This window comes from Anomaloglossus baeobatrachus, unplaced genomic scaffold, assembly GCF_048569485.1.
Source record: "Anomaloglossus baeobatrachus isolate aAnoBae1 unplaced genomic scaffold, aAnoBae1.hap1 Scaffold_263, whole genome shotgun sequence".
NCBI lineage: Eukaryota > Metazoa > Chordata > Amphibia > Anura > Aromobatidae > Anomaloglossus > Anomaloglossus baeobatrachus.
In genome coordinates this window covers 134,373-151,077 of record NW_027442165.1, presented here as the reverse complement: position 1 = coordinate 151,077, position 16,705 = coordinate 134,373, and the positions used below count along the sequence as shown (strand labels likewise).

Sequence of the window (16,705 nt, the reverse complement as noted above, 5' to 3'; positions counted from 1 at the left end):
AGGGCTATGACATCCTACGATGCACACTCCCCCAAGGCCAGCAGTTGTGCAATACCCTGGCACCTTTCAGCACCAACCAAGGTAGTACCCTCCCAAACTACACTTGATCTTAGCCAAAAGGCCGAGAAGCGATAACCAGAATTGGTTTGGGCCTCGAGTGGCACCCTGGCCTCAGCCGGACACATCTTAGGGAGAGAGAGTGAGAGGGAGACAAACCCACGCCTACAGAAGACATTTTGTCACCCAAGCCAACCCTTGAAAAGGCTGCTTTGCACAGCAAAAACACGAAGAATGGTGCGTTTTGCAGCCGCCGCCCACTGCAATGAATCTGAATAACTCCTCCTTTTGGGCACAAGCACCTCCCCTGCCCCTTGCAGTCTTTCCAATTCATGATACAAAAAGACGGACAGGACAGGTCGCCTGACTTTCCGTCACTGCCACCCTTTGCCATCCTTACCTGTAGAAAGCCCTTTCATCATCCCCAAACCCTAATCTTTTCCCTTCACTTCCCAGCCCCCAAACCCTGCCCTCTGAACCCTTCTCACCCCCCGCATCCCTTGTCCTGTGATCCCCCTACCACCCGGGAAAAAAACGGCTTGACCCCTCCTTCCACTAGCCCACCCTCCTACCCAAAGAGCAATTTCTGCTGTGCAGCTGGCTTTCTAGGCAGCAGCGCTATTGTGATGTCATCGGGGGGCATTGTGACAAGCCGCCAGTGTTCCGTCTCTTCATGTTGTGCACTGTTCAAACGGAAAATACATCAACAGGCAGGCTACAGAAAAGCTTACTAACAAAGGTTAGAGAGGGGCTTTCTCAGAGGGATTTTTACAGTTTGTCTATTCCCAGTTAGCCGGTTTAGTATACTTAATGAAAGTACTAATTCTTTCATAGGTCGCCCATTCTTAGTATTTGACGTTCCTTATATTGTGGTATAAGGCTTCGAAGCAGGTTGCAACACACCTGTGGTCACTGCAGCAGCTGACTCCACTTTGTCCAAAAGGGATCTATTCCATTCAATTGCACATGATCTAGATTAGACTGACAACAAGATACTGCACGGGACATAGCAGAGTTGGTGAAGTTGAGTGGTGAGGAGTTTGCCATTTGGATGAATAAAGCAAGTAAAAAGTGTGAAAGATAAAAATTCATTTCAATTCGCTAATCGGGCTAATATGAATCAGGTGAATCGAGTTCTGCTTTTGGAAACTGGGTTAAGAAGGGGTGCACCGTTCCTGGAGGTACTGCAATACCAGGTCAATGCGTGGAGTGGACAGAGCAAGCTCTTTTTCCATCTCCCTGTTCTAAAAATCCATTTAATATATGGTCCCCAGATAGGGGACGTATCAGATATTAAACTGATAAGAACAGATGAGATTTCATCCGCAATATTCAGAATCAAGGTAGCCCCGAAGGCCAGCAGGCCACCACACAAAAGCGCAGTGCCTGGGTGATCGCCTCCCGAGCCCAGGAACCACCAGCCAAAAGGGGACGTAAGCACCAAAAGGCGCAACAATCCCCGAGGCCGGCGGTTGTGCAAGCCCGGGCCCCTCCCAGCCAAGACCAAGGCAAACCCAATGAAGGGACTACACTTGATCTTAGCCAAAAGGCCGAGAAGCGATAACCAGAATTGGTTTGGGCCTCGAGTGGCACCCTGGCCTCAGCCGGACACATCTTAGGGAGAGAGAGTGAGAGGGAGACAAACCCACGCCTACAGAAGACATTTTGTCACCCAAGCCAACCCTTGAAAAGGCTGCTTTGCACAGCAAAAACACGAAGAATGGTGCGTTTTGCAGCCGCCGCCCACTGCAATGAATCTGAATAACTCCTCCTTTTGGGCACAAGCACCTCCCCTGCCCCTTGCAGTCTTTCCAATTCATGATACAAAAAGACGGACAGGACAGGTCGCCTGACTTTCCGTCACTGCCACCCTTTGCCATCCTTACCTGTAGAAAGCCCTTTCATCATCCCCAAACCCTAATCTTTTCCCTTCACTTCCCAGCCCCCAAACCCTGCCCTCTGAACCCTTCTCACCCCCCGCATCCCTTGTCCTGTGATCCCCCTACCACCCGGGAAAAAAACGGCTTGACCCCTCCTTCCACTAGCCCACCCTCCTACCCAAAGAGCAATTTCTACTGCGCAGCTGGCTTTCTAGGCAGCAGCGCTATTGTGATGTCATCGGGGGGCATTGTGACAAGCCGCCAGTGTTCCGTCTCTTCATGTTGTGCACTGTTCAAACGGAAAATACATCAACAGGCAGGCTACAGAAAAGCTTACTAACAAAGGTTAGAGAGGGGCTTTCTCAGAGGGCTTTTTACAGTTTGTCTATTCCCAATTAGCCGGTTTAGTATACTTAATGAAAGTACTAATTCTTTCATAGGTCGCCCATTCTTAGTATTTGACGTTCCTTATATTGTGGTATAAGGCTTCGAAGCAGGTTGCAACACACCAGTGGTCACTGCAGCAGCTGACTCCACTTTGTCCAAAAGGGATCTATTCCATTCAATTGCACATGATCTAGATTAGACTGACAACAAGATACTGCACGGGACATAGCAGAGTTGGTGAAGTTGAGTGGTGAGGAGTTTGCCATTTGGATGAATAAAGCAAGTAAAAAGTGTGAAAGATAAAAATTCATTTCAATTCGCTAATCGGGCTAATATGAATCAGGTGAATCGAGTTCTGCTTTTGGAAACTGGGTTAAGAAGGGGTGCACCGTTCCTGGAGGTACTGCAATACCAGGTCAATGCGTGGAGTGGACAGAGCAAGCTCTTTTTCCATCTCCCTGTTCTAAAAATCCATTTAATATATGGTCCCCAGATAGGGGACGTAGCAGATATTAAACTGATAAGAACAGATTTTTTTTTTAAGTTGGCTATCCCGACAGGGACAATCCGATCATACCAAAATCGGTCCATCGAGTTTGGATGACAAGTCACCCAATATTTACAGAATTGCCCGAAGGCACGCCGGTCACCGCACAAAAGCGACAGTGCCGCGAGTGATCGCCTCCCGAGCCCGGGAACCAACCAGCACAAGGGGACGTAAGCACCAGAAGGCGCAACAATCCCTGAGGCCGGCGGTTGTGCAAGCCTGGGCCCCTCCCAGCCAAGACCAAGGAAAACCCAATGAAGGGACTACACTTGATCTTAGCCAAAAGGCCGAGAAGCGATAACCAGAATTGGTTTGGGCGTCGAGTGGCACCCTGGCCTCAGCCGGACACATCTTAGGGAGAGAGAGTGAGAGGGAGACAAACCCACGCCTACAGAAGACATTTTGTCACCCAAGCCAACCCTTGAAAAGGCTGCTTTGCACAGCAAAAACACGAAGAATGGTGCGTTTTGCAGCCGCCGCCCACTGCAATGAATCTGAATAACTCCTCCTTTTGGGCACAAGCACCTCCCCTGCCCCTTGCAGTCTTTCCAATTCATGATACAAAAAGACGGACAGGACAGGTCGCCTGACTTTCCGTCACTGCCACCCTTTGCCATCCTTACCTGTAGAAAGCCCTTTCATCATCCCCAAACCCTAATCTTTTCCCTTCACTTCCCAGCCCCCAAACCCTGCCCTCTGAACCCTTCTCACCCCCCGCATCCCTTGTCCTGTGATCCCCCTACCACCCGGGAAAAAAACGGCTTGACCCCTCCTTCCCCTAGCCCACCCTCCTACCCAAAGAGCAATTTCTGCTGCGCAGCTGGCTTTCTAGGCAGCAGCGCTATTGTGATGTCATCGGGGGGCATTGTGACAAGCCGCCAGTGTTCCGTCTCTTCATGTTGTGCACTGTTCAAACGGAAAATACATCAACAGGCAGGCTACAGAAAAGCTTACTAACAAAGGTTAGAGAGGGGCTTTCTCAGAGGGCTTTTTACAGTTTGTCTATTCCCAATTAGCCGGTTTAGTATACTTAATGAAAGTACTAATTCTTTCATAGGTCGCCCATTCTTAGTATTTGACGTTCCTTATATTGTGGTATAAGGCTTCGAAGCAGGTTGCAACACACCTGTGGTCACTGCAGCAGCTGACTCCACTTTGTCCAAAAGGGATCTATTCCATTCAATTGCACATGATCTAGATTAGACTGACAACAAGATACTGCACGGGACATAGCAGAGTTGGTGAAGTTGAGTGGTGAGGAGTTTGCCATTTGGATGAATAAAGCAAGTAAAAAGTGTGAAAGATAAAAATTCATTTCAATTCGCTAATCGGGCTAATATGAATCAGGTGAATCGAGTTCTGCTTTTGGAAACTGGGTTAAGAAGGGGTGCACCGTTCCTGGAGGTACTGCAATACCAGGTCAATGCGTGGAGTGGACAGAGCAAGCTCTTTTTCCATCTCCCTGTTCTAAAAATCCATTTAATATATGGTCCCCAGATAGGGGACGTATCAGATATTAAACTGATAAGAACAGATGAGATTTCACCCGCAAATTTCAGAAAACGGTCAGCGGCCACCACACAAAAGCGCAGTGCCGCAGGTGATCGCCTCCCGAGCCCAGGAACCACCAGCCATAAGGGGACGTAAGCACCAAAAGGCGCAACAATCCCCGAGGCCGGCGGTTGTGCAAGCCCGGGCCCCTCCCAGCCAAGACCAATGCAAACCCAATGAAGGGACTACACTTGATCTTAGCCAAAAGGCCGAGAAGCGATAACCAGAATTGGTTTGGGCCTCGAGTGGCACCCTGGCCTCAGCCGGACACATCTTAGGGAGAGAGAGTGAGAGGGAGACAAACCCACGCCTACAGAAGACATTTTGTCACCCAAGCCAACCCTTGAAAAGGCTGCTTTGCACAGCAAAAACACGAAGAATGGTGCGTTTTGCAGCCGCCGCCCACTGCAATGAATCTGAATAACTCCTCCTTTTGGGCACAAGCACCTCCCCTGCCCCTTGCAGTCTTTCCAATTCATGATACAAAAAGACGGACAGGACAGGTCGCCTGACTTTCCGTCACTGCCACCCTTTGCCATCCTTACCTGTAGAAAGCCCTTTCATCATCCCCAAACCCTAATCTTTTCCCTTCACTTCCCAGCCCCCAAACCCTGCCCTCTGAACCCTTCTCACCCCCCGCATCCCTTGTCCTGTGATCCCCCTACCACCCGGGAAAAAAACGGCTTGACCCCTCCTTCCACTAGCCCACCCTCCTACCCAAAGAGCAATTTCTACTGCGCAGCTGGCTTTCTAGGCAGCAGCGCTATTGTGATGTCATCGGGGGGCATTGTGACAAGCCGCCAGTGTTCCGTCTCTTCATGTTGTGCACTGTTCAAACGGAAAATACATCAACAGGCAGGCTACAGAAAAGCTTACTAACAAAGGTTAGAGAGGGGCTTTCTCAGAGGGCTTTTTACAGTTTGTCTATTCCCAATTAGCCGGTTTAGTATACTTAATGAAAGTACTAATTCTTTCATAGGTCGCCCATTCTTAGTATTTGACGTTCCTTATATTGTGGTATAAGGCTTTGCAGCAGGTTGCAACACACCAGTGGTCACTGCAGCAGCTGACTCCACTTTGTCCAAAAGGGATCTATTCCATTCAATTGCACATGATCTAGATTAGACTGACAACAAGATACTGCACGGGACATAGCAGAGTTGGTGAAGTTGAGTGGTGAGGAGTTTGCCATTTGGATGAATAAAGCAAGTAAAAAGTGTGAAAGATAAAAATTCATTTCAATTCGCTAATCGGGCTAATATGAATCAGGTGAATCGAGTTCTGCTTTTGGAAACTGGGTTAAGAAGGGGTGCACCGTTCCTGGAGGTACTGCAATACCAGGTCAATGCGTGGAGTGGACAGAGCAAGCTCTTTTTCCATCTCCCTGTTCTAAAAATCCATTTAATATATGGTCCCCAGATAGGGGACGTATCAGATATTAAACTGATAAGAACAGATGAGATTTCATCCGCAATTTTCAGAATCAAGGTAGCCCCGAAGGCCAGCAGGCCACCACACAAAAGCGCAGTGCCTGGGTGATCGCCTCCCGAGCCCAGGAACCACCAGCCACAAAGGGACGTAAGCACCAAAAGGCGCAACAATCCCCGAGGCCGGCGGTTGTGCAAGCCCGGGCCCCTCCCAGCCAAGACCAAGGCAAACCCAATAAAGGGACTACACTTGATCTTAGCCAAAAGGCCGAGAAGCGATAACCAGAATTGGTTTGGGCCTCGAGTGGCACCCTGGCCTCAGCCGGACACATCTTAGGGAGAGAGAGTGAGAGGGAGACAAACCCACGCCTACAGAAGACATTTTGTCACCCAAGCCAACCCTTGAAAAGGCTGCTTTGCACAGCAAAAACACGAAGAATGGTGCGTTTTGCAGCCGCCGCCCACTGCAATGAATCTGAATAACTCCTCCTTTTGGGCACAAGCACCTCCCCTGCCCCTTGCAGTCTTTCCAATTCATGATACAAAAAGACGGACAGGACAGGTCGCCTGACTTTCCGTCACTGCCACCCTTTGCCATCCTTACCTGTAGAAAGCCCTTTCATCATCCCCAAACCCTAATCTTTTCCCTTCACTTCCCAGCCCCCAAACCCTGCCCTCTGAACCCTTCTCACCCCCCGCATCCCTTGTCCTGTGATCCCCCTACCACCCGGGAAAAAAACGGCTTGACCCCTCCTTCCACTAGCCCACCCTCCTACCCAAAGAGCAATTTCTACTGCGCAGCTGGCTTTCTAGGCAGCAGCGCTATTGTGATGTCATCGGGGGGCATTGTGACAAGCCGCCAGTGTTCCGTCTCTTCATGTTGTGCACTGTTCAAACGGAAAATACATCAACAGGCAGGCTACAGAAAAGCTTACTAACAAAGGTTAGAGAGGGGCTTTCTCAGAGGGCTTTTTACAGTTTGTCTATTCCCAATTAGCCGGTTTAGTATACTTAATGAAAGTACTAATTCTTTCATAGGTCGCCCATTCTTAGTATTTGACGTTCCTTATATTGTGGTATAAGGCTTTGCAGCAGGTTGCAACACACCAGTGGTCACTGCAGCAGCTGACTCCACTTTGTCCAAAAGGGATCTATTCCATTCAATTGCACATGATCTAGATTAGACTGACAACAAGATACTGCACGGGACATAGCAGAGTTGGTGAAGTTGAGTGGTGAGGAGTTTGCCATTTGGATGAATAAAGCAAGTAAAAAGTGTGAAAGATAAAAATTCATTTCAATTCGCTAATCGGGCTAATATGAATCAGGTGAATCGAGTTCTGCTTTTGGAAACTGGGTTAAGAAGGGGTGCACCGTTCCTGGAGGTACTGCAATACCAGGTCAATGCGTGGAGTGGACAGAGCAAGCTCTTTTTCCATCTCCCTGTTCTAAAAATCCATTTAATATATGGTCCCCAGATAGGGGACGTATCAGATATTAAACTGATAAGAACAGATGAGATTTCACCCGCAAATTTCAGAAAACGGTCAGCGGCCACCACACAAAAGCGCAGTGCCGCAGGTGATCGCCTCCCGAGCCCAGGAACCACCAGCCATAAGGGGACGTAAGCACCAAAAGGCGCAACAATCCCCGAGGCCGGCGGTTGTGCAAGCCCGGGCCCCTCCCAGCCAAGACCAATGCAAACCCAATGAAGGGACTACACTTGATCTTAGCCAAAAGGCCGAGAAGCGATAACCAGAATTGGTTTGGGCCTCGAGTGGCACCCTGGCCTCAGCCGGACACATCTTAGGGAGAGAGAGTGAGAGGGAGACAAACCCACGCCTACAGAAGACATTTTGTCACCCAAGCCAACCCTTGAAAAGGCTGCTTTGCACAGCAAAAACACGAAGAATGGTGCGTTTTGCAGCCGCCGCCCACTGCAATGAATCTGAATAACTCCTCCTTTTGGGCACAAGCACCTCCCCTGCCCCTTGCAGTCTTTCCAATTCATGATACAAAAAGACGGACAGGACAGGTCGCCTGACTTTCCGTCACTGCCACCCTTTGCCATCCTTACCTGTAGAAAGCCCTTTCATCATCCCCAAACCCTAATCTTTTCCCTTCACTTCCCAGCCCCCAAACCCTGCCCTCTGAACCCTTCTCACCCCCCGCATCCCTTGTCCTGTGATCCCCCTACCACCCGGGAAAAAAACGGCTTGACCCCTCCTTCCACTAGCCCACCCTCCTACCCAAAGAGCAATTTCTACTGCGCAGCTGGCTTTCTAGGCAGCAGCGCTATTGTGATGTCATCGGGGGGCATTGTGACAAGCCGCCAGTGTTCCGTCTCTTCATGTTGTGCACTGTTCAAACGGAAAATACATCAACAGGCAGGCTACAGAAAAGCTTACTAACAAAGGTTAGAGAGGGGCTTTCTCAGAGGGCTTTTTACAGTTTGTCTATTCCCAATTAGCCGGTTTAGTATACTTAATGAAAGTACTAATTCTTTCATAGGTCGCCCATTCTTAGTATTTGACGTTCCTTATATTGTGGTATAAGGCTTTGCAGCAGGTTGCAACACACCAGTGGTCACTGCAGCAGCTGACTCCACTTTGTCCAAAAGGGATCTATTCCATTCAATTGCACATGATCTAGATTAGACTGACAACAAGATACTGCACGGGACATAGCAGAGTTGGTGAAGTTGAGTGGTGAGGAGTTTGCCATTTGGATGAATAAAGCAAGTAAAAAGTGTGAAAGATAAAAATTCATTTCAATTCGCTAATCGGGCTAATATGAATCAGGTGAATCGAGTTCTGCTTTTGGAAACTGGGTTAAGAAGGGGTGCACCGTTCCTGGAGGTACTGCAATACCAGGTCAATGCGTGGAGTGGACAGAGCAAGCTCTTTTTCCATCTCCCTGTTCTAAAAATCCATTTAATATATGGTCCCCAGATAGGGGACGTATCAGATATTAAACTGATAAGAACAGATTTTTGATTTAATGAAGCTTTCCAAAGCACCACAAAAAATGCATGACCGAAGTCACACCAAAAACAGTGCAAAGGCTAGGATTCGTGTGGACCCCACCGTGAGGAGAGGGTCCCCAAAAATCAACCCTGTCCCTCCGAGCCAGAAGGCCACAGCAAGGGTCAGGGATCTTCGGTGCTCCCCCAAGCCGAAGCTTGGTTGAGCCTTGTCGTTGCTCCCAGCGTCCACCCAGGCATCTTACCCAAGTGGAGTAGAGAGCTACTAGTTGTTGGTTTCGCAGTCGAAACTGCCCGGACCGTCAACCGGTGTTGGTTTCTCAGCCCAAGGCTAACCGGACCTTCAACCGGGTGTTGGTTTCTCAGCCGAAGCTGACCCAGACCTCCAACCGGGTGTTGGTTTCTCAGCCGAAGCTGACCAGACCTCCGACCGGGATTATAAAAATTTCCCTTCCTAGCCAGAAGGCCGGGATAGGGTAATATGCTCAAAAAGTATGAAAAGGCAAGGTACGGTGTGCTACAGAGCCCAAGGCTTGCCGGGGTCCCAAGCCAGCAAGCTCAGACTCACTCCAGGGTCGTCAGTCCTGGGGCACGTTGTACCATAGCCCCCCACCCTTACTCAGTCTAATAGCCTCGATCCTGGTAGGGCCATGTTTTCCTCTAGATGAATATACTATCCACCCAGAGTACTAGCAAGCGCAACCTTCCAGTGTGCATTGTATCATTGTACTAAGGTGGCCTGGAGCTTAAACCACCTTTTCGAACAACACTACACTTGATCTTAGCCAAAAGGCCGAGAAGCGATAACCAGAATTGGTTTGGGCCTCGAGTGGCACCCTGGCCTCAGCCGGACACATCTTAGGGAGAGAGAGTGAGAGGGAGACAAACCCACGCCTACAGAAGACATTTTGTCACCCAAGCCAACCCTTGAAAAGGCTGCTTTGCACAGCAAAAACACGAAGAATGGTGCGTTTTGCAGCCGCCGCCCACTGCAATGAATCTGAATAACTCCTCCTTTTGGGCACAAGCACCTCCCCTGCCCCTTGCAGTCTTTCCAATTCATGATACAAAAAGACGGACAGGACAGGTCGCCTGACTTTCCGTCACTGCCACCCTTTGCCATCCTTACCTGTAGAAAGCCCTTTCATCATCCCCAAACCCTAATCTTTTCCCTTCACTTCCCAGCCCCCAAACCCTGCCCTCTGAACCCTTCTCACCCCCCGCATCCCTTGTCCTGTGATCCCCCTACCACCCGGGAAAAAAACGGCTTGACCCCTCCTTCCACTAGCCCACCCTCCTACCCAAAGAGCAATTTCTACTGCGCAGCTGGCTTTCTAGGCAGCAGCGCTATTGTGATGTCATCGGGGGGCATTGTGACAAGCCGCCAGTGTTCCGTCTCTTCATGTTGTGCACTGTTCAAACGGAAAATACATCAACAGGCAGGCTACAGAAAAGCTTACTAACAAAGGTTAGAGAGGGGCTTTCTCAGAGGGCTTTTTACAGTTTGTCTATTCCCAATTAGCCGGTTTAGTATACTTAATGAAAGTACTAATTCTTTCATAGGTCGCCCATTCTTAGTATTTGACGTTCCTTATATTGTGGTATAAGGCTTTGCAGCAGGTTGCAACACACCAGTGGTCACTGCAGCAGCTGACTCCACTTTGTCCAAAAGGGATCTATTCCATTCAATTGCACATGATCTAGATTAGACTGACAACAAGATACTGCACGGGACATAGCAGAGTTGGTGAAGTTGAGTGGTGAGGAGTTTGCCATTTGGATGAATAAAGCAAGTAAAAAGTGTGAAAGACAAAAATTCATTTCAATTCGCTAATCGGGCTAATATGAATCAGGTGAATCGAGTTCTGCTTTTGGAAACTGGGTTAAGAAGGGGTGCACCGTTCCTGGAGGTACTGCAATACCAGGTCAATGCGTGGAGTGGACAGAGCAAGCTCTTTTTCCATCTCCCTGTTCTAAAAATCCATTTAATATATGGTCCCCAGATAGGGGACGTATCAGATATTAAACTGATAAGAACAGATGAGATTACATCCGCAAATTTCAGAAAACGGTCATCGGCCACCACACAAAAGCGCAGTGCCGCAGGTGATCGCCTCCCGAGCCCAGGAACCACCAGCCATAAGGGGACGTAAGCACCAAAAGGCGCAACAATCCCCGAGGCCGGCGGTTGTGCAAGCCCGGGACCCTCCCAGCCAAGACCAAGGCAAACCCAATGAAGGGACTACACTTGATCTTAGCCAAAAGGCCGAGAAGCGATAACCAGAATTGGTTTGGGCCTCGAGTGGCACCCTGGCCTCAGCCGGACACATCTTAGGGAGAGAGAGTGAGAGGGAGACAAACCCACGCCTACAGAAGACATTTTGTCACCCAAGCCAACCCTTGAAAAGGCTGCTTTGCACAGCAAAAACACGAAGAATGGTGCGTTTTGCAGCCGCCGCCCACTGCAATGAATCTGAATAACTCCTCCTTTTGGGCACAAGCACCTCCCCTGCCCCTTGCAGTCTTTCCAATTCATGATACAAAAAGACGGACAGGACAGGTCGCCTGACTTTCCGTCACTGCCACCCTTTGCCATCCTTACCTGTAGAAAGCCCTTTCATCATCCCCAAACCCTAATCTTTTCCCTTCACTTCCCAGCCCCCAAACCCTGCCCTCTGAACCCTTCTCACCCCCCGCATCCCTTGTCCTGTGATCCCCCTACCACCCGGGAAAAAAACGGCTTGACCCCTCCTTCCACTAGCCCACCCTCCTACCCAAAGAGCAATTTCTACTGCGCAGCTGGCTTTCTAGGCAGCAGCGCTATTGTGATGTCATCGGGGGGCATTGTGACAAGCCGCCAGTGTTCCGTCTCTTCATGTTGTGCACTGTTCAAACGGAAAATACATCAACAGGCAGGCTACAGAAAAGCTTACTAACAAAGGTTAGAGAGGGGCTTTCTCAGAGGGCTTTTTACAGTTTGTCTAATCCCAATTAGCCGGTTTAGTATACTTAATGAAAGTACTAATTCTTTCATAGGTCGCCCATTCTTAGTATTTGACGTTCCTTATATTGTGGTATAAGGCTTTGCAGCAGGTTGCAACACACCAGTGGTCACTGCAGCAGCTGACTCCACTTTGTCCAAAAGGGATCTATTCCATTCAATTGCACATGATCTAGATTAGACTGACAACAAGATACTGCACGGGACATAGCAGAGTTGGTGAAGTTGAGTGGTGAGGAGTTTGCCATTTGGATGAATAAAGCAAGTAAAAAGTGTGAAAGATAAAAATTCATTTCAATTCGCTAATCGGGCTAATATGAATCAGGTGAATCGAGTTCTGCTTTTGGAAACTGGGTTAAGAAGGGGTGCACCGTTCCTGGAGGTACTGCAATACCAGGTCAATGCGTGGAGTGGACAGAGCAAGCTCTTTTTCCATCTCCCTGTTCTAAAAATCCATTTAATATATGGTCCCCAGATAGGGGACGTATCAGATATTAAACTGATAAGAACAGATGAGATTACATCCGCAAATTTCAGAAAACGGTCATCGGCCACCACACAAAAGCGCAGTGCCGCAGGTGATCGCCTCCCGAGCCCAGGAACCACCAGCCATAAGGGGACGTAAGCACCAAAAGGCGCAACAATCCCCGAGGCCGGCGGTTGTGCAAGCCCGGGCCCCTCCCAGCCAAGACCAAGGCAAACCCAATGAAGGGACTACACTTGATCTTAGCCAAAAGGCCGAGAAGCGATAACCAGAATTGGTTTGGGCCTCGAGTGGCACCCTGGCCTCAGCCGGACACATCTTAGGGAGAGAGAGTGAGAGGGAGACAAACCCACGCCTACAGAAGACATTTTGTCACCCAAGCCAACCCTTGAAAAGGCTGCTTTGCACAGCAAAAACACGAAGAATGGTGCGTTTTGCAGCCGCCGCCCACTGCAATGAATCTGAATAACTCCTCCTTTTGGGCACAAGCACCTCCCCTGCCCCTTGCAGTCTTTCCAATTCATGATACAAAAAGACGGACAGGACAGGTCGCCTGACTTTCCGTCACTGCCACCCTTTGCCATCCTTACCTGTAGAAAGCCCTTTCATCATCCCCAAACCCTAATCTTTTCCCTTCACTTCCCAGCCCCCAAACCCTGCCCTCTGAACCCTTCTCACCCCCCGCATCCCTTGTCCTGTGATCCCCCTACCACCCGGGAAAAAAACGGCTTGACCCCTCCTTCCACTAACCCACCCTCCTACCCAAAGAGCAATTTCTACTGCGCAGCTGGCTTTCTAGGCAGCAGCGCTATTGTGATGTCATCGGGGGGCATTGTGACAAGCCGCCAGTGTTCCGTCTCTTCATGTTGTGCACTGTTCAAACGGAAAATACATCAACAGGCAGGCTACAGAAAAGCTTACTAACAAAGGTTAGAGAGGGGCTTTCTCAGAGGGCTTTTTACAGTTTGTCTAATCCCAATTAGCCGGTTTAGTATACTTAATGAAAGTACTAATTCTTTCATAGGTCGCCCATTCTTAGTATTTGACGTTCCTTATATTGTGGTATAAGGCTTTGCAGCAGGTTGCAACACACCAGTGGTCACTGCAGCAGCTGACTCCACTTTGTCCAAAAGGGATCTATTCCATTCAATTGCACATGATCTAGATTAGACTGACAACAAGATACTGCACGGGACATAGCAGAGTTGGTGAAGTTGAGTGGTGAGGAGTTTGCCATTTGGATGAATAAAGCAAGTAAAAAGTGTGAAAGATAAAAATTCATTTCAATTCGCTAATCGGGCTAATATGAATCAGGTGAATCGAGTTCTGCTTTTGGAAACTGGGTTAAGAAGGGGTGCACCGTTCCTGGAGGTACTGCAATACCAGGTCAATGCGTGGAGTGGACAGAGCAAGCTCTTTTTCCATCTCCCTGTTCTAAAAATCCATTTAATATATGGTCCCCAGATAGGGGACGTATCAGATATTAAACTGATAAGAACAGATTTTTTGATTTAACAGCATCTTTATTATCATGCACTACTCACAAAAAGGTAACAAACCGTGTACAGTGCCGCAGCCCCGTACACACAGAAATATACAATCATTCTTACATAGCCATAGAGTACGACGCACTAAACTATACATCACGCTCCTATGCTATCCATAACACTCAAGCTGAAAGAAAAAGTTAGACAATAAATAACGACGAACCGGCGATTGGGGGGTGGGGGTAGGGGAAAAGGGGGATAGGGTGGGGAAATCACAGGCCCGAAGCTTTATTGAAAGACGCACATAACGGGAAAAGGAGGGAGGGGGCATTGAAGAGGTTTAAACCTCCTCCTCGGCGCTGTCGTCCGGACTGTCCATGATGGAATAGTCTCTGAGCAGGCTGTGGATCAGCCTGCGGCAATCCTGGATAGACATCCTCTCCCTCTTCAAGATGAGCCGGTTCCTGGCGACCCAAATAGCGTCCTTAAAGCAGTTCATAAGGCGCCAAGCCTCCTGGATGGCTCCAACGGTGTGAGTCCCAGGGAAGAGTCCATAAAGTACGGAATGGTATGATAGGCTCCCTCTGGGGACGGAGTTCCTCAGGTCATCCTCCAGGGCAACCAACAGGCGCTGTGCAAAACGGCAGTCCCAAAAGGCGTGCAGCGATGTTTCCTCCACGAAGGGGCACCTTGGGCAGTACCGGGTTTTGCACAGGTTCCGGGCGTGCATGAATGACCGGACGGGCAGTCCGCCCTGTATCGCCATCCATGACAAGTCCTTGTGCCCGTTGGTCAATCCAGCCGATGATACGTTTGTCCAAACAGTCTCCAGTGTGTCGTGATGAAGTCCTGGAATGTTCTCCATTTCGTCCTTGGCTCTGATGAGTTTGTGGATAGTCTTTGGCTTCCACAAATCAGGCTTGAGTCCCTCCAGTTGGTGTTCCCTCACAAACCGAACCACGTCTCCGTAGAACCATGGCGTCGTCCAGTTGTAGGGGAAGGAGCTGTCCCACTTGTCCCAGCCTAACCGTCTCCAAAGGGGGAGCAGGAAGAAGCGAGACATGGACCCACCCGCGGAACCTCTCTTGACTCGCAGAGTTCGGCGAACGCAGTCACATACGAAGGAGGATCGCAGGAGGGTGGGGATATCGGGTACGCCCTTCCCACCCTTGCGAGGATCCTTGTACATGATGCTCCGCTTTACTCTGTCCATCTTGGATCCCCAGACAAAACGAAACACCGTCCTGGTAATGGCCCTGCACACGGTGGCAAGGGGGGGCCAGGCCTGGGCCGTGTACTGCAGCACGGGCAGTACCTCGTTACGCAGGACCAGTGCTTTGCCCTCACAGGTGAGGCGTCTGAGGCTCCACAGACCGATCCGTTGGGTGATCTTGGTCAAGCGTTCCTCCCAGGACTTGAGGGCTGCTCCTTCCTTCCCGAACCAGACTCCAAGAACCTTGATGAAATCCGGCTGGATGCTGAAAGGGAAGGGGGCGGAAGAGGCCGGCTGCCAGTCCCCGAAGAGCATGGCTTCCGACTTCCCGCAGTTGACTTTGGCTCCCGAAGCCCGTCCGAAGGTCTCACAGGTCTGGACGAGGGTGTCGACTGAGCGCCGGTCCGCGCAGAAGACGGTCACGTCGTCCATGTAGAGCGAGCACTTGACCTCGAAGCGTTCTGGTCCTGGTGCGGTGATCCCTCTGATCTCTCCATTCCGCCGGATAGCCTCTGCAAAGAGTTCTATAACACAAACAAAAAGAAGAGGTGACAGAGGACAGCCTTGTCTGACCCCTGAGAGGACCGGGAAGGGGTCAGTCTTCCAGCCGTTTACCAACACCGAGCTGTGAATATCAAAATACATTAGTTGGACATACAAGCAAAACATGTTACCCAAACCTAACCTGTGCAGAGCTTTGCCCAGGAACTCATGGGAAACACGGTCGAAGGCCTTTTCCTGATCCAACGAGATCAGGGCTGCGTGCACCCGGCGGGCTTTGATGTACTCGACCGTGTCCCGCATGAGAGCCAGGCTGTCTGCGATGCGACGTCCGGGGATGCCGCAGGTCTGATCCGGGTGGATGATCCGTCCGATAACAGTCTTCAATCTCGTTGCCATCGTCTTGGCCAGGATCTTGTAGTCGACGTTCAGAAGGGTGATGGGACGCCAATTCTTCAGGTCGCACCTCTCTCCTTTACGCTTGTACAGGATCGTGACCATTCCTTCCCTCAGAGATGGAGGCATTCTGCCCTCCACCACCATCTCCTCATACAGCCCTAACAGGTCCGGACAGATTAGGTCTCCCAGCGCTACATAGAGCTCTGCTGGGAGGCCGTCACTGCCCGGTGTCCTGCCAGAACTAAAGGATTTGGCGGCCGAGAGCAGCTCGTCCACCGTCAGAGGAACATCCATGGCCGCCGCGTCTGCAGGGTCAAGATGGTTAGTGATACCTGACAGGAACTTATCGGCGGCCTTGGGGTCAGTAGTCTTGCGGGCGTAGAGTTCGCTGTAGAAGTCGCTGACGACCTTCATCACGTTCTCTTTCCCGCGTCGCATGCTTCCACTCTCGTCTCGTAGTTCATTCATGGGCGTGTGACCGGCGTGGAGTTTCCTGAAAAAGAACGAGTTACATTTCTCACCCTTCTCCAGGTTCTCCACTTTGGAACGGAAGACAATTCGCTTGGACTCCTCCTCGAAGTGCCTTTTCAGGCTCCTCTTAGTCTCCTCCAGCTCCTCTCTTACGTCCCAGCCGCATCGAAGAAGGTCCTGCAGGGAACGCAGCTCACGCTGGAGTCTCCTGAAGTCCCTCCTCTTCAGACACGCCTGTTGTTGACTCTTTGCCTGAAAGAAGAAACGGAACTCGAGTTTAACGTATTCCCACCAGTCAGAAACAGACCGGAAGCCCG

The 16,705-nt window shown here is 50.1% G+C and overlaps 7 non-coding genes and 2 pseudogenes across 7 annotated transcripts; all 9 read right to left on the bottom strand.

The window, feature by feature from the left end:
- Nucleotides 1-1,216: 1,216 nt before the first annotated feature.
- Nucleotides 1,217-1,400, bottom strand: LOC142264298 (U2 spliceosomal RNA). Its single transcript, XR_012730836.1, has one exon. It is a non-coding gene; the product is annotated as a U2 spliceosomal RNA (small nuclear RNA).
- A 1,302-nt stretch (nt 1,401-2,702) lies between these two features.
- Nucleotides 2,703-2,876, bottom strand: LOC142264241 (U2 spliceosomal RNA; annotated as a pseudogene).
- Nucleotides 2,877-4,253: 1,377 nt separating this feature from the next.
- LOC142264224 (U2 spliceosomal RNA) lies at nt 4,254-4,438 on the bottom strand. The gene has a single exon (XR_012730790.1). It is a non-coding gene; the product is annotated as a U2 spliceosomal RNA (small nuclear RNA).
- A 1,288-nt stretch (nt 4,439-5,726) lies between these two features.
- On the bottom strand, nt 5,727-5,910 carry LOC142264302 (U2 spliceosomal RNA). The gene has a single exon (XR_012730839.1). It is a non-coding gene; the product is annotated as a U2 spliceosomal RNA (small nuclear RNA).
- A 1,302-nt stretch (nt 5,911-7,212) lies between these two features.
- On the bottom strand, nt 7,213-7,397 carry LOC142264222 (U2 spliceosomal RNA). Its single transcript, XR_012730788.1, has one exon. It is a non-coding gene; the product is annotated as a U2 spliceosomal RNA (small nuclear RNA).
- A 1,288-nt stretch (nt 7,398-8,685) lies between these two features.
- Nucleotides 8,686-8,878, bottom strand: LOC142264211 (U2 spliceosomal RNA). The gene has a single exon (XR_012730782.1). It is a non-coding gene; the product is annotated as a U2 spliceosomal RNA (small nuclear RNA).
- A 1,842-nt stretch (nt 8,879-10,720) lies between these two features.
- LOC142264210 (U2 spliceosomal RNA) lies at nt 10,721-10,905 on the bottom strand. Its single transcript, XR_012730781.1, has one exon. It is a non-coding gene; the product is annotated as a U2 spliceosomal RNA (small nuclear RNA).
- A 1,288-nt stretch (nt 10,906-12,193) lies between these two features.
- LOC142264209 (U2 spliceosomal RNA) lies at nt 12,194-12,378 on the bottom strand. The gene has a single exon (XR_012730780.1). It is a non-coding gene; the product is annotated as a U2 spliceosomal RNA (small nuclear RNA).
- Nucleotides 12,379-13,666: 1,288 nt separating this feature from the next.
- Nucleotides 13,667-13,871, bottom strand: LOC142264265 (U2 spliceosomal RNA; annotated as a pseudogene).
- Between the last annotated feature and the right edge of the window lie 2,834 nt (nt 13,872-16,705).